The 15,124-nt window shown below is 45.7% G+C and overlaps 1 protein-coding gene across 3 annotated transcripts in view; it reads right to left on the reverse strand.

Moving 5' to 3' along the window:
• The window catches only part of RBBP5 (RB binding protein 5, histone lysine methyltransferase complex subunit), a 70,200-nt gene that overhangs the window by 38,542 nt on the left and 16,534 nt on the right, over positions 1-15,124 (reverse strand). For all 3 annotated transcript variants that reach the window (XM_083172984.1, XM_083172985.1, XM_083172988.1), the window contains exon 2: positions 3,608-3,637. The gene's annotated coding sequence lies outside the window, so the exon portion shown is untranslated. The remainder of the gene's footprint in view (positions 1-3,607; positions 3,638-15,124) is intronic.

Raw genomic sequence — 15,124 nt, forward strand, 5'->3', positions numbered from 1 at the left:
TGTTTCGTGAAATAAAGTATTACTGCATATTCTATGCTATATAATAATACTTGGGTTGTTCTGAAGAGTTCAGTGACTTTGTGTGGTACTGTTATAGGATGCCACCTTTGGAAAAAGACTACTCGTGAAATTACATCTCTGTTGGAAATTCCACAGTCAACTGTAAGTCATATCATAAGAATGTGTAAGCGTTTAGGAACAACCGCAACTAAGACAGTAGACAATTAAATAACAGTTTGGGGTCTATAATGCTATGGCGCATTGTTCGTAAAATTAGCCAACGCTTTGCTGATTCTATAGCTGTAGAGTTCCGAAATTCCACTGACATTAATGTAAGCACAAAATCTATGCAGTTGGAGCTTAACCGCCTCAGTGGCAATCCCGAGAATTTTCCAGGTTGTGCCTCAGTACCCAGTCTGGCAAGCCCGGAAATTCGCGGGATTGCCACTGTTTAGAGCCGGGCAGCTCCCTCCCCTCTGCCGCGCCTCCTCCTCCCCCCTCCCCTCCGGGTTTTCTATTGAAGTCTCCGGCACCGGCTTATGACAAGCCAGCTGCCGGGAGCAGGGACAGGGGTGCAGGGCCGGGCAGCGGCTGATTGATAGTCCAGCCGCCCTGCCCAGACCCGGGGAGAGAGTGGTGGTTTTTTTTTAGGGAGCGCTCCCCATAAAAAACTTGCCCAGTGGGGAGCGCTCCCTAAAAAAAAACGCCACTGAAGGGAATGGAATGGAAGCTGTATGCAAGCCTTACATCATCAAGTCCAATGCCAAGCATGGAATGGAGTAGCACACCAACACTGGACTGTGGAGCAGCGAAAACATGTTTTGTGGAGTGGCGAATCACGCTTCTCTGGCAGTCAGATGGGTGGGTTGGCTTGGCTGATGCTGTGAGACTATTACCTGCCTGACTGCATTATGTCAATTGGCTAGGCTTATCTCCAGTGAAGGGCTGGCCAGGTGAAGGGTGAGAGACAGGGTGGCGTTGACGTTTAAACACTGTAGCTACAGCAATTTTATTATTATTATTATTATAATAATTTTATTTATAAGGCGCCACAAGTGTTTCGCAGCGCCGTACAAAGGAACAATACAGGGAGACAAAGCTTGGCATAACATTGAATAAATAACAAAAATACAGTACAAATAAATAGCGCCACAGATCAATACACATTCCAGCTTAAATGTAAGTAGTGAGGAATCAATCAACATACAACTAGAGGCTTGATGCCAATGATGGAGAGGAGTATGCAGACGAAGATGGTCACTGAGTGTTGGAGTAAAGGAGAGCTGTGAGTGAAATGTGAAGAGAAGTGGGCTTTGACAACAGGAGGGAAGAGGGCCCTGCTCAGAGGAGCTTACAATCTAGTAGGAAGGGTACAAATCTAATTTGCACCCTTCAAAGGCAATTGCATTGCTCCTTACATGTCTTAGCAAGGGTCGCAAGGAAAATGAATGAAAAGCCCCAGCAGCTGCAACTCCTGTGCAGAGAATCTTGGATCCTACAATGCTTTCGCACGGGGTACCAATGGTGAAGTACTGCGCATGCGCGTATTCTCTTATGCGTATGTGCATGGCTTCTGTGCGGGTGCCTTCCCCATCTTGCATCATCAGCGTGGTGCTCACACAGGGTAAACGTGATGGAGGTGGGCAGAGAGCATTTGCATGCAAACGCAACGTGTATCCACTAAAACGGTGGGTGCACCCAGGAAAATGCTGGGCAACCTAGACACATTTGTGAACACTGAAGAAATCATTAGATGGTGGCAACCATCAAATGATTTCAGCCCGCACACTACCCTACGAATGGATGTTTATGCGGCGGGGATAATCGCTGGGCGGGGGGCAGTCACACGACCAGTGGGCAGCGTTACATGGCTCACTAAGCAGCGAAATACCACTCAGGCCCTTTATTCATTCCTATGATTCATGGACAGACAATATTTTCTTAACCTAAAGATAATTTGACAAGTGTCTCATTGGAACAATCTTTTCTGTGCCCTACCATGAGAAGACATGTCTCAGCAAAAAACTTTTTCAGCCTGTCAGAGCCTCTGTATACCTCCCAACTTTTGTAATTCCTAAATTGGGACCTGCTTATGCTAAGGCGTAAGTGGGTGTGGTCTTGGGTAGAGGGAGGTGTCCTAATGATGTGACCCCTTCTTTTATTATATTTTGGGGGCGTGCCCAGCTCTCCCCTAGCAACTGGGCAGCTCTTGGCTTCCTTCCCTCCCTGAACTGAAGCTGCTTGCACACAGCAAATTTTCAGCGATCAGAGCAGAGCAACGGTGATCTCCGGATCCCCCCAACTGCCCCATGCCCATGGGACACTGCCACCTGCGGGAGGGACAAGGTACAGTCTCCAAATAGCAGCACTGTCCCGCTGTAATGGGGACAGCTGGGAGGTATGCCTCTGCAATAATAACAAGATGCATTGTTGTAACTATGAAGGATGCAGCAATAGACATCAAACAAGTCAAACACTTGTGGTAATGTATTGTCACTCAGCGCGGGTGTAGGCAAGGTGAGTAACATTTCTTAATTATTTCCGAGAATGTTGGCCTACTCATCAGCAATTGCTAGGTGACAATCATATTCCCTAAAACAAATTAAGGAGAATATCCTAGTATCTCAGATAAAAATGGACAGATATCGCAATAAATGACCTATGGTTATTATCGCGGTATCCAGATAACGACAAAAAAATGGATCTGCGATCTGGCAAAAAACACATGGGATTGTGGGTAAGTCCCTGATCCCATGTGTTATCACCGATAACAGCAGGGATTGTGAGAAAGAACGCCAGCATCATAGACTAATAGGATATCTATGTTTGCAAACTATAGACTACTGCAAACTGCTGCTGTATAGCCTCAAACCACTGCGGGAATTTATTCTATACATTCTGCAAGATATTCTTTAGTTTAGGTCAGGCATGTCCAAACTGTGGCCCTCCAGCTGTTGTGAAACTACACATCCCAGCATGCCTTGCCATAGTTTTAGCATTCCCTAATAGCAAAACTTTGGCAATGCATGATGGGGCTTGTAGTTTCACAATAGCTGGAGTGCCATTGTTTGGACATGTCTGGTTTAGGTTTAAAGTTCTAATTTGTGTTCTCATACATCATAATGCATGAGATGCCTAGTGTGATTACCCTGATGTGCACTTTTTCCTCAATTTTCCATTTTTGTTTGCATGTAGTTTACTGGTGATTGGTATTTTGGTATTTGTCGCAAAGCCTGTGTGGCACTAAAAGGAAATTTTTGGCGCAATTCCTTTATAGGTGTATTTGAGCACTGAAAAGTAGACTTTCTGGGGTGGAATTTTATTATGGCATCATCATTTTATTATTCCATCATGCTGTTCAATTGTTTGTGTCACCCAGTAGTTTGTACAATGATCACAACATGCACAGTGAGTAATAGGCATCCAATAACATTGACCAACAATGAGGGAGCTAAGGGCGTGAGAATACAATTGAATACCCATACAGGATTTTGTAAGGTATATATTTTCTTTTTTGTTGTTGCTGCTTATATTTCTGTAAAACATTAGTGCCAGGAACATGTAATAATACAATAAAAAAGTTTGGAAATAATAGATAAGATCTTACCTATGAACTGCTTTGTTAAAGGCCATCTACCTGTAGAGAAAGCAAGAGACTCATAGTAAGAGACTCGTAGTAAAATACTAAAGTTGGCAAATATGTAAGAACAGATAGGGCCTGATTAGGAGTCGAATTCAGTGTTGTCTGCGTCTTTTGTCACAATCTTCTCTGGTGCCCATCTGTGGATATGAATGTGCAAGGCCAGAGATGCACATTTTGAGCATTTCCAGATGCTGCAGTCGTGCTTGTTGCTTCTTTACATACCACAATTGGTCGCCCCAGCCCTATGCTAGGTGCAGACTGAGTACAGCCTCCAATTTCAGTTACTGTTTGAAGCATTTGTGACACTCACATAACACACCATAAATGGACCATCTCAGGAAGGACCAAATACATTTTCAATGCACTTCCCCATGCGTACACTTGAAATTGCTTTAAGGGTAAATTTTCTAAGATGGGAGTTCTATTGAAGATGGGATGTTGCCCATAGAAACCAATCAGATTCTATTATTGTCTAGCAGGTGCTAAATAAAAAATAAGTAGAAGAGGATTGGTTGCTATGGGCAACATCCCATCTACAATTGAATGCCTTAGTAAATTTACCCCTCTGTATGAACACAATCAGGACACATTAGCAATGTGACTAAGATGCAGGCCTAATAAGACAAAAATGCTAAAATGCACCCGGTATCGACTCACAATCAGGCCCATAGATTCAATCACAAGTGGCCAAACAAGAGACCTGCGATCAACTGACAAATTCCTGCTTGTGCCCTTCAGAGGTGCGAGTAGAAAGAAGCGTTAGGGCTAGTTCACACACACTGAGGTTTTGCCCGGACTGCAAAAAGCCGTGCCGGGATTCTACGGTATAGTGCAGTCATTTTCAACCGGTGTGCCGTGGCACACTTGTGTGCCGCGGCCAGTTGTCAGGTGTGCCGCCTGGCCGCAGGTCACAGCGGCTCACAAAATCAAAGGTGGCAGCACTGACACTGTGTGTAGTGACATGCAGTGGTCGGGCGGCTCGTGCTCGGCGCTGTCCTGTGGAGCCGACGTCGGGATGTGCCTGTGCGTAACAGGAGCCAGGCATGTCCCGGTGCATGTGCAAAAGGCCCTCATGGACGCTGGGGCTTCTGTCGGCGCCATCTTACAAGGAGACAAGAGTCCCGGCCGAATCCTATGTTACAGCTGGCGTCCTGCAAACACAGCGCCGCTTACAATGGACCGCCTCCACTGCGATGTCAGGGTAAGCGCAGGTGCCAGCCGGCAGCCACCCACTGCCTGCAGCCGCCCGCACACACTGTCAGGGCTTTCATCTATGAGTTTCTACAGTTATTTGTATTTGGGTTGGTGCAGCTGTCCCAGATCTGCCACCTACCATGTGTGGGTGGCTATAGTATTATATTAATGATCATATTCTATTAATTGATGTTAAGCCTGGCCAACCTGTGGTTTTTTGGCAATTGTGAAACTATATATGCCAGCATGCCCTGAGCCAGCATTTAAGGAGAAATAATACAAATATCAACATATATTAACTATATGTCAATATGTATTATATTTGATTAAAAACTGTTGGTGTGCCTTGGCGATTTTAAATTCTTGTCCGGTGTGGCTCGAGCTAAAAAGGTTTAAAATCACTGGTATAGTGGGAGCTGTAGTATCCTTGCACATGGCCCGGCACCAGATGTATCTACTAAAAAGGTTGGCTGCCGGGCCATGGCTGTGTGGGCCAAACATGTCAATGTTTTCACAGGGAGATTTCACACACACCGTTTTTTGTTGTGCCTCTGTAGCTATCCCTTTCCCTCAACTTCCCATCACATCTAATCCCCGCCCCCATAATTCCTTAGAAGCATGGCAGCATTAGCTAAAAGCCAGTGCCTGTGTCTTATCTGGTCAATACCAGCGTGTGTTTGTGTGTGAAATAGCCCTATAAGTTGCATCTGTCTTCTGCCAGGATGTTTGCTAGTCCTGAAATGACTACCTCTGAGCAATTTACCAGGGAGAAGAGACCACATGACATAGCCCACAGGGGAAGCTGGGTACACACAAGGACGCACAATGGTTAGCGCACTGCATGAACGGCCAATCCAGGTAAGTATACACAGTTACCAATCATGAACTTACAACTAGGTGACATCTGAATTTGCCCATCCAGCTATGTCTTCAGCACATGCAGAAAGAGTATGAGTGTACTGCAAAGCCAATGCGACATGCCTGTGAATGACACTGTCAACAGACATATAGGGTGTCATTCTATGCTTTGCGCTAAATGCGCATGTTTTATTTGCGCACCACATCGCCGCAAATCGCCTTTTTTAAATTCGCATTTTTCAGTCAAAATGCGCATATTTAATGTGATGCGCATTGGAGGCTGAAAAGTGCGAAGAGGGGCGATTTGCAGCGAAGTGGTGCGCTGTATTTAGTCCTGAAAATGTGCGATTTTCATGTCTGAAAATCGCACATTTGCAGGACAGCGCAAAGTGTAAAAAAAAAAAACGAGCGCGGGGTCCCCCGCCCGAGCATAACCAGCCCCGGGCTCACTGAGCCGGTGCTGGTGACATAAAATCAGGGTCCACGACAAATAGGGGTCCCCTTGATTTTATGAAACCAGCACCAGGCTCAAGGTCCGGCGCTGGTTCCCAAAATACGGGGGACAAAGTGACTAGGGGTCCCCCGTATTTTAAGAACCAGCACCGGACACAACCAGCCAGCAGGGTAATGCCACAGCCGGGGGAAACTTATTATATAAGCTCCCGCGGCCAAAGCATTAACCCCCTGGCTGGTCAGCATGGGCAGGGGTCCTGGGGAAGTGGGGACCCCCCCAATGAAGGGGTCCCCCCCCTCCAGGACTTACCAGCCCATGCTGATAGTCCGGGGCTGTCCCCGATGCCCCTGGGCGGTGGGCATCGGGCTGATGACTTGTGTAAAAAAAAGAATTAAAACTATTGTTTTATACTGGCGAACTATGAGTCCCAGCAAGCCTACCGGCGCTGAGATGTTTCCTCCTCGGCGTCTCTGCACAGAATGATTTCTTGGCCAATCAGAAGCTGATTGGCCAGAAATCATTCTGAATACAGACGTCGAGAAAGTAACATCTCAGCGCATCTAGAGCAGAGATGTTTCCTCCTCGGCGTCTCTAGTTAGAATGATTTCTGGCCAATCAGGAGCCGACTTTCTCGGCTCCTGATTGGCCAAGAAATCATTCTGTGCAGAGACGCCGAGGAGGAAACATCTCAGCGCCGGTCAAAGTCCTGCAAGCCGGGTACCAGATGGGAGCAGCGCAGTCACCGGAGAGGAGTCCGAGGTCGCCGCCGGGGACCAGGTGAGTTGGATTTGCTTCCTTAGGTACCCCTGGGGACTACCTCGGATCCCGGATTCTGCAGCCCAGGAGCCCCGGAACCCCAGGACCAGCCCCGGAACCAGGACCAAGGCCCCGGAACCGGACTCTTCTGCCCTGGAGCCCCGGAGGATGGACCCAGGATCCAGGGACCGACCTACGGGCTCAAGGTAGGTAAGTATCAGTGTGTGTGTGTTTTGTGTGTATTAAAGTTTTATTTCACAGTGTGCCAGTGTGATTTTGTGAACTATTTTTTGCACTGCAGAACTACAAGTGCCAGCGGACCCTTTAATGCCCCGCATTCTGGGACTTGTGGTTCCCCAAGTCCCAGCATGCGGGGTAGGCTTGCTGGGACTCATAGTTCGCCAGTATAAAACAATAGTTTTAATTATTTTTTTTACGCAAGTCATCAGCCCGATGCCCACCGCCCAGGGGCATCGGGGACAGCCCCGGACTATCAGCATGGGCTGGTAAGTCCTGGAGGGGGGGGACCCCATCATTGGGGGGGGTCCCCACTTCCCCAGGACCCCTGCCCATGCTGACCAGCCAGGGGGTTAATGCTTTGGCCGCGGGAGCTTATATAATAATTTTCCCCCGGCTGTGGCATTACCCTGCTGGCTGGTTGTGTCCGGTGCTGGTTCTTAAAATATGGGGGACCCCTAGTCACTTTGTCCCCCGTATTTTGGGAACCAGCGCCGGACCTTGAGCCTGGTGCTGGTTTCAAAAAACCAAGGGGACCCCTATTTGTCGGGGACCCTGATTTTATGTCACCAGCACCGGCTCAGTGAGCCCGGGGCTGGTTATACTCGGGCGGGGGACCCCACGCTCGTTTTTTTTTTTTTTAACCCTTTCTTTTATTTTTTACAGCAGAACCCTGCACAGAATATTGCGATCTGTGCAGGGTTCTGGCTAATTCGCCTAACAGACCCTGGTCTGAAATAAGTGCGATAATTAGTCACCTAAAAAATGCGATGTGCAAATGCGCATTGCATTAAATAAGCGACTTGTATAGTTTTCTATACGAAAACATCTGGATGCGATAAAAATGCGAATTTATCTCGCATTTTTATTCAGCATACCTTAACGCACATAATATGCGATTTCAGTCCCTGAGCGCATCCCATTAAATTAACGATTTAATGGGAAAATGCGATATCGCCATTTTGTGGTCTAATTACCGCAAAAAAACGATAATCGCACAGCATAGAATGTCACCCATAGGGTGGACACACCCACCGACTGGTTTGCTATATATCAAACACCTGATATATTATCCAATTTGTATCCAGCCTGAATCTGCTTCAGAGATGGTAAAGTTTTTCTAATATACACACCTTTTAATACTATTAAATTGCAGTAAATCTTTTACCCCTTTCACATCACAAATGTCGGGTTGCACATGGGATTTGGACATGGGTCCGTCCCAGAAGTGACCCAGCATTTGCGCTGATAGTCCCCCTGAGTGGCGGAACGTCATCAGGGGGTGAGGGAGGAGCACCATTGGAGCTGACCTATAGGTCTATATATAGACCTATAGTGTGAACAGGATGCAGGTCGCTTGAACCAGGTTACCGGTTCACACTGCAAAGCAACCTGGGTCCGACCCGGGAATAAACCTACTTTTAACCTGGGTCGGAATGCTGGGTTAATGTACCTGGATAATTTGAAATGGCCATTTCACACCACACGTCAACCCGGGTGATTTGTGCAATGTGAAAGGGGTACTACAGTGTTGTGACACTATTAGGAATCCTTCCACCAGCTGCAGGTCTTGGAGTGTACCAGAAGAGGGCCAACACTGACAAGTGAGCACCACTTTCATCTAGGCTACTTTTAGCAGTAGCGACTGTTTTTTAGGTGCTGCCAATTTAATCGTAAAAATAAAAAGTAGTCTTTGGCGCTAGAGACTAGCGGGGTGTATCTTGCAACCCTGCAGCCACCGCGTTAGAGGAATGCCAGCCTCTAAACAGCAACAAGAAACAAAAATAACGTGGGGCGCTTGGGTGTGACAAGAATGAATAACAAATTTATTAAAAAACACATAAACACAACATTACATACATATAAGCACTCTAAAATGTTAGTGTCAATTGGACACTAATTATGACCACTGAGTGTGAACACTGGTGAATTGCACCTTTCCCTTTTAGGGTGGGAAGGGAGTAAAGGTAAAGTTAGTTTCAGTCCATTGATCCTTTAGACTTAATGTCCTTTCTCCTTTTCAGGACAAATGTAGTTCACAAGGGTTAAAAGGGGGGCTGGTGTGCACACCTATTGAACTTCAACATTAGCACCTTGCTTTAAATGAAGGGGTAGTCACAGAGTGGAGACAGGACTTCTGCTACTGGAGTATGAGTAACAGTGTCCGTCCTGTCACCAGGGGTAATTCTTACCGCTCCTTGGTGTGGGCAACGGTGAAGTTGGTACACAGGTGGATCTGTGTTGTAGCGTCTGCTACCTCCGTATCGCTCAGCTGTCTCCAAGTCAGATGGTGCGTGCAGCCGGCTGTGTCTCCCGGCAATGCCGTCTCCTCGCCGCGGCTTTCTCTTCTGATGTTGTTCACACATGTGACGCTCTGCCACGGCGTCTGCAGTGGGGGGAGAGGCCTGCGGCTGGTGGAGTCAATCTTCCGGCTCTATAGTCGGTGATATACAGGTAGCAGGAGCAAGTGATCCAGGTGTCTCTTGGGAACGCGTTTCGCCGCACACTGGGCGGCTTTCTCAACCAGGTGTTAATGCTAATTTACTGCTGTTATACAAGGTGTGTCTATTAAATTCCAGGACTGTACATGTGTTAGTGAATGAAAATGTGCAGGAACGCGTCATCATGCGGATGTGATAGCATAACCAATGAGGCGCAAAGGTGGAACAAATGCGCAGTGATTGCGTCAGCATTTCCGGTTTGGAGAAGGTAAACGCAGGTGGTTCATTAGAGCGCGCGACACGGTCGGTGATGGAGCAAAGAGTGAATATCAAGTTTTGTTACAAAATTGGGAAACCGCCGAGTGAAACCTACGAGTTACTGAAAATTGTTGTGTGCGACCGAATATGGATAAAGGCAGCTGGCTCCTACTGCATGACAACGCGAGGCCCCACTGTGCTCTCAATGTGAAGGGCTTTTTGTCAAAACATGACATCGTAGAGGTTAATCATCCTCCGTATTCTCCTGATGTCACCTCCTGACTTTTACTTGTTCCCAAATCTTAAGACTGCTCTGAAAGGGCATCGATTTCAGGACGTAGAGGACATAAAGAAAAACGTAACCGCTCAACTTCGAAGCATATCTTCAGAGGACTACGAAGCGTGTTTCCAGAATTTGTACCACCGTGCACAAAAGTGTGTGAGTGCCGGAGGTGATTATTTTGAGGACTATTTAATGTATGTTTGTTTTTTATTATTCATTCCGTTGTAATAGCCCCAGTCCTGGAATTTAAAACACACACCTTGTATTTATCGGGCAATAGTTTTAGGACACTATACAAAAACAGGTATAAGATATGATCTTTCTTTGGCGCAATGCAGCCTCTAGTCCGTACTTATCCTCAGTTATCACCCAATAACCAAAAACAATAGTGAGAAAATACAAGGAATGGATTTTCCAAACTTTTAAGGCGCAATCAGTCCAGATATTCTCCGACCGTCAGAAAGCTTTGTTCAGTCTCTCTTGTCTGATTGGTCCAATGTTTCTCAGAAAAAATAAGAAACGATAAAAAAACCATCAATTAAATATGAACCCAGCAAAGGACGATTTCAACTGTTAGTGAAGAAGCAAGAGGATGTAAGTGGGCGTACCCTACTCACAGTGTAGCAGGTGGTGTAAATACACGTAGCGGGTACTTGTCCTGCCGGTAAGTCGTCTATAACCTCTTTTAATGGGAAAGGCAATATATATACACGTGGCGGGTACTCGTCCTGCTGGTGGATTTTCTATGACTTCTGTTTTAACTCTCAGTGACGTATATACCGTGAGAAATAAAATAAAAATAGACAACAATGTGTGACTCTATTTTCTAGTGCTCCAGTTTTGGAGTGTGTTTTAGCACAAGAGTATCTCCATAGGCGCACCTCACTCACTTGAAATCAGGGTGAGGTACACGTATAAAGGTTTCTTTATACTCAAAAGGGTGTTTAGTGCAATAAAGATGATAGGCGTACTCCACTCACGGTTTATTGTGAAGATTTCTAAACCCGTAGCGGTTTCTTTGCCTTTAAGTGTATTTTATCAGTTCTTTCTGGTGATTTTCGGGATTTTCTCCATCCAGAGTGTGTATATGAAAGTGAAAAAAAGGGAACAATGTGTAGTCCTATAACAGGCTCCCCATATATCTGCTATAGTTAAAAATTAATTAATCTACCCAAGTGGGGATGTGGAAATCTCAAAAGTACTTTCGTACCAGAACTCACACTGGGTAGTGTTCTTTACAGGTGCATAAAGGTATCTTTTTTTAAGGTGCTCACTGCTCCGTGAATTTTTATCCTCCACCAAGAAGAAAAATATATAGTACCCCGTAGTGATGGGATGATCTGAGATTATGATGATGGCGTACCCGGACTTACAGTTAGGCAAGTTTCTGGAATCCTATAATGGTTTCTTTGACTCTGTATCTGCTGGTCATCTATTTAGGGATTATTCTTCCAGATGTGTGGCCGGCATGTACAGAGCAAGAAAAAAATGTGTTTCAAAGACTTATCCCACCACATGGGATTTTTCCAATACTGTGACAATAGACTCTTTCTTCCTCCATAAAAAAATTGTTTTATTATCACTCTAAAAGATCCTCCATCCCCATGATGGTCAGATCGCACAGTCCAAAAAACAACTCACAAGACCCACAATGGTCAAACATAGAATATAAAACACATCAAAAATTGAAAAAAGTTTTAAAAAGTTAAAAAATGAGAAATCCGATACATACATCCAATGTTGGGCATAAAGAAGTGATGGCTGCTCACTCTCCACACTGGTTGTCGACGCGTTTCGGTGTTACCACCTTTCTCAAGACATGCCAGAGGAGAGTGAGGGGCCATTCCTTTATACCATGAGCAGCCAATAAATTTCAAGCAGGAAGTGATGTAATCGACTTCCCTGAAATACTAACACAGATTAAAAAATGTATTTAAACTTCCAAATCTTACTTATAAATCTTTTACACATAACATATCCTTAAATGGAAAGAGAGAACATACATCTACAAGATGTTATAGTCCGTTTTTTTATAGTCCGTTTACATTTATGGAAACAACGGTTGCCATGACAACCGTGCGTATACATCCGGTTTTCCTATGTTGTGCTGGTGTCTGGGCACGTATGTAGTTGAAATAAAGTAGGCAGGCATTGGAGGCCCGCTCACGAGGTGGTGCGCCACGCTCCCCAGCCTATACTGGCTGCCGCCGCCATCCGATCGCCGTATGTGCCGGTGTATGGGATGACGCTACCCGGCCCGCCGTCATATCCGGTTGCTGGACCGCAACTTTGCGGAAGTCCGGCGTGTACAGGGATAGCGTCACGATGGTTCCCATCCTTCAGCTGTGCTGCAGAAAGCGGAAGTGGCCGTTTGTATATCTCCCGTTGTCATGACACCGCGCTGTTGGGAGAATACAGAGATCCGTTACAGTATACAGAGTTATTACCGACATAGTACTCATACAATATACGTAGACACTGATAATTCAAGTTTTCTATACTACAGTTCAGTCTCCATCGGGTGTTATAAAACCTCTTTCTTTCACGTGGAGATGTATATAACATATTGCTTAGGAGCCACACTTTCAAATGGGTCAAGTAGAAAAGCTGGAATTATAAAAATTTATGCATAGGGATTGATCCCTCAAACAATTAAGATCGAGAACCAGCAATATATGGGTCCCCATGGTCTCCTAATGAGTCCCTCAGACAATTAGATAAGGAAACAGCAATTATGCTATTTTTACATACAGTATATGGATCCCCATGGTTTCCTAATAAAAATCTTCAGAATGCACAGAAGGAAGAACGGGGTGGCTGGAGTGGTTCTCCCCTCAAAGAAACCACTTCAGCTCGAAGTCCCCATTTAGGCCCCCTGGTATAAGTGTGTTGCAATTGAATATCAAATTCATTTCGAGTTTTGCCAATGGGGTAATGTTATCTGTTTGCCTAACATTCCCCTTGGCAATCCTCAAACCGCAGAATGACACTATTTCCTGTGGGGAACATTTATGAACATTTTTAAAGTGGGAGGACAGTGAGTGTGTCTCCATACCATTCCTGATATTTCTCAAATGTTCTCCCACTCTGGTCTTCAGTGGTCTAGTTGTTCTACCGATGTAGTGTTTTTTGCAACTACATTCAATGGTATACACCACGTTTTTTGTACTGCAAGTTATAAATAAATAGTTTTAGGACGTCTGGAAAAAAATGATTGCAAAAACATACATTTTTCTCTTGTACCAGGAGAAAATTAATTCTTTATAAGTGGCAGCCTGTGCCGGCTTTTTGGGGGCTAATTGGATAGCTCTGGGTGAATCCATTAGATAGCAGAAAATATTGTGAATAAAGGCCCTTATTCTAGTTGATTCGGACGGATGTGTATTTCAGACAGGAACCGAGTGTTCTTAGCCCCGCCTACCATACGGATTGCCCACACCGTCCGCATGCGGAAAGATGATGAGCGTACAGACTGCGAGTGGATGTTTCATGTGAACAACTCCCCCTTCTGTGGGAACCTCCCCCATCGAATGATGGACCGAGCGGTCAGGCAGCACCGAGTGCTCCAGAGCACTCTGACATTTTTCCGTATGAAAGCAGGGATATGAGCGGACAGCAGACATCAGGCTATGTCAGTTGTCCGCCCCCCACATGTGCATCACGGCCGCATTACCATGCGTACACCCAGCATTTTCATGGGAACTCCCATGAAACGTGGGGTGTGCGCATATGGTAATGAGCCCAAACAGCCCTTCACGCCCCTCTCCACCCCCTGCTCGGATGGTTCCATACGATCGTTTTCCGCACGGACCTCACTCCGTGTTCGGACGTGCGAGGCGTTCGCACATGCTCAGATACGCTTTGCACATGCGCAAATACCAAACATCGGCCATCCGACCACACACGGAGCCGTCCGACTTAATCAGAATAAGGGCCAATATGCAGACACCTTTGAAAGTATTTCTAAGTGACAACAGTAAAGTCTTTTTCATAAACCAAGCCACAACTATCATCCAAATTCTTTCTAAATTTAAACATAATTTGTCTAAAAAAAATGTAAAATATCTAAGTGTCTAGAAGTGATATCTATTATTATCACCTACAGTATACAAGAGTTTTATAGCCTTTTTGATACAAAGCTCATGCTGTTCAAGATGGTTTAGAAACCTATTTCCTGTCTTCAGAGTATTATTGTACTCAGAAAATTCCTTCTTCTCAGGGATGTCCCCATAAGCTGCTGAGCCTTTATAGAAAAAGGTGTAGTCAAATTGTTGTCACTTATTAGAGTGCTAAAAATAAAGTAGACTCCACCTATAACATTAGGTAATCTTTCTATACCTTTGAATGACTTATGAAATATGAGCTAACAGAGTATCAGAAATATAGTACAAAGTTCAGAATGATCTAAAGATTTTTAAAAAGTGTCCACAATTTGAGTACGGAGATATATTTGACATAATTTAAGTACCAAAATAGAGAATATGGATACAATTTTCTAAAACTTATCGTCTCTGACAACCCATAGTTCAAATGAAGCAGATGTGGCCTGAAACTGGTGACACTGGAGCAGCCTAATAGCTGGTGGAGCAGATGCGGCTTGGAAGCCTGTAATACTGATGCGGATTGGTAGCTGATGGAGCAGATGCCGACTGGAAACCGGTAACACTGGCGCAGCTTGGTAGCCGGTGGAGAAGATGAAACCTGGAAGCCGGTAACACCGATGCAGCCTGGTAGCCGGAGGAGCGGATGCGGCCTGGGAACACTTGTGCAGCCTGGTAGCCGGTGGAGTGGATGCGGCCTGGTAGCCGGTGGAGTGGATTTGGCCTAGAAGCCAGCGACCGATGCAGCATGGGAGCTGGTGAATGATGTGGCCTGGGAGCTGGTGAGCGATGTGGCCTCAGAGCTGGTGAGCGATGCGGCCTGGGAGCTGGTGGGCATTGCGGTCTGGCATCAACTCCTTATATCCAGCCAGGAAATGCTGATTAGCTGCAGCAGTAATG

This window comes from Crinia signifera, chromosome 2 (assembly GCF_055691185.1).
Source record: "Crinia signifera chromosome 2, ASM5569118v1, whole genome shotgun sequence".
Taxonomy (NCBI): Eukaryota; Metazoa; Chordata; class Amphibia; order Anura; family Myobatrachidae; genus Crinia; species Crinia signifera.